This window comes from Chionomys nivalis, chromosome 20, assembly GCF_950005125.1.
Source record: "Chionomys nivalis chromosome 20, mChiNiv1.1, whole genome shotgun sequence".
NCBI lineage: Eukaryota > Metazoa > Chordata > Mammalia > Rodentia > Cricetidae > Chionomys > Chionomys nivalis.
This window is the reverse complement of record NC_080105.1, coordinates 18,016,156-18,018,411: the sequence shown is the minus strand read 5'-3', so window position 1 is coordinate 18,018,411 and position 2,256 is coordinate 18,016,156. Positions and strand designations below refer to the sequence as shown.

Sequence of the window (2,256 nt, the reverse complement as noted above, 5' to 3'; positions counted from 1 at the left end):
CTAAGCAAGACCCGAAGAGGAACAACAGCTGCAGACATGCTATTGTGTGAAGTAGACATCTCACAGGGCCCTACCTAGAACTTTAGAGAACACCAGATTTGGACAAGAGTCATCATTTCTAAGTGAAAAATGGAAAACACTATACGAGATGGCGAATTTTCAAACCTGATTTTTACAATGACCATTATAAAGAACCAAGTTCAAGGTCCCATATTGAACTCGAGTTGGAAGAGGCAAGTCCGGTCTCAAAATGGAGGTAAAACCGCAGCTCCGTAGCCCCCAGCCTGACTCAGGCTGTCGCCGCTGCTGCCGCCCAGGGGAGGAGGTCCATGATCCAAAGGAACCAGAACAGTTGAGGAAACTGTTTATTGGTGGTCTGAGCTTTGAAACCACAGATGATAGCTTAAGAGAACATTTTGAGAAATGGGGGCACACTTACAGACTGCGTGGTAATGAGAGATCCCCAATCAAAACGTTCCAGGGGCTTTAGATTTGTGACCTACTTTTGTGTTGAAGAGGTGGATGCTGCAATGTGTGCTCGGCCACACAAAGTTGATGGGCGTGTGGTGGAACCAAAGAGAGCCGTTTCCAGAGAGGATTCTGTAAAGCCTGGTGCCCATTTAACGGTGAAGAAAATCTTTGTTGGTGGTATTAAAGAGGATACAGAAGAGTATAACCTGAGAGACTACTTTGAAAAGTATGGCAAGATTGAAACCATAGAAGTATGGAAGACAGGCAGAGTGGGAAAAAGACAAAATTTGCTTTTGTGACTTTTGATGACCATGACACAGTTGATAAAATTATTGTTCAGAAATGCCACACTATTAGCCGGGCGGTGGTGGCGCATGCCTTTAATCCCAGCACTTGGGAGGCAGAGGCAGGTGGATCTCTGCGAGTTCGAGATGAGCCTGGTCTACAAGAGCTAGTTCCAGGACAGGCTCCAAAGCCACAGAGAAACCCTGTCTCGAAAAACCAAAAAAAAAAAAAAAAAATACACTATTAATGGGCATAATTGTGAAGTGAAAAAGACCCTTTCTAAACAAAAGATGCAGTCTCCTGAATCACAGAGAGGCCGTGGAGGTGGATCTGGCAATTTTATGGGTCGCAGAGGGAAGTTTGGAGGTGGTGGAGGTAATTTTGGTCATGGTGGAAGAGGAGGCTATGGTGGAGGTGGTGGCAGCAGAGGTAGTTATGGAGGTGGTGATGGTGAATATAATGGATTTGGAGGTGATGGTGGCACCTATGGTGGTGGTCCTGGTTACAGCAGTAGAGGAGGCTATGGTGGTGGTGAACCAGGCTGTGGAAACCAAGGTGGTGGATATGGTGGTAATGGAAGAGGAGGATAAGAGGGTTACAATGAAGGAGGAAATTTTGGTGGAGGTAACTATGGTGGTGGGAACGATAATGACTCTGCAAACTATAGTGGACAACAGCAATCCAATTATGGACCCATGAAAGGGGACAATTTTGGTGGAAGAAGCTCAGGCAGTCCTTATGGTGGTGGCTATGGATCAGGTGGTGGATGTGGTGGATATGGTAGCAGAAGGTTTTAAAAAACAGCAGAAAAGGGCTACAGTTCTTAGCAGGAGAGAGAGCGAGGAGTTGTCAGGAAAGCTGCAGGTTACTTTGAGACAGTCGTCCTAAATGCATCAGAGGAACTGTAAAAATCTGCCATGGAAGGAGCGATGATCCATAGTCAGAAAAGTTATCACAGTTTAAACAGGAGGCCCTCTAGTCCGGGACAGCCACAGCCACCTTTTGCAGAAGGTGCAGCTACTGATTAATGCAATGTAGTGTCAATTAGATGTACATTCCTGAGGTCTTTTGTCTGTTGTAGCTTTGTCTTTCTTTTCTTTTTTTTTTTTTTCATCACATCAGGTATATTGCCCTATAAATTGTGGTAGTGGTACCAGGAATAAAAAAAATAAGGAATTTTTTAACTTTTCAAACAAACAAACAAACAAACAAAAAAGAACTAAGTTCAAGTTAATGAATACTAATGACATGAGTCCTGCCATCAGATCATCAAAAGAGACACAAATGTAATAAAAAATTTATATTCACTTATTGCTGTGAACATATATTGCAGGAGAAGAAATGACTATTAATTATGAACTTTTATAGAGTGGATATATTAAAAGATTGCAGTTAATTCAGATTTCCTAATGCATATCTCTGAAAGAGTATTTTACAACCATAATAATGTGATTAATGTAAGTTTAATGAGTACTAGATTAATTAATACTTAACAATTGA

The 2,256-nt window shown here is 42.2% G+C and overlaps 1 pseudogene; it reads left to right on the top strand.

Annotated features, from left to right (window-relative positions):
* The first annotated feature begins 250 nt into the window (after positions 1-250).
* LOC130862998 (heterogeneous nuclear ribonucleoprotein A3-like) lies at positions 251-1,553 on the top strand (annotated as a pseudogene).
* Positions 1,554-2,256: the final 703 nt, after the last annotated feature.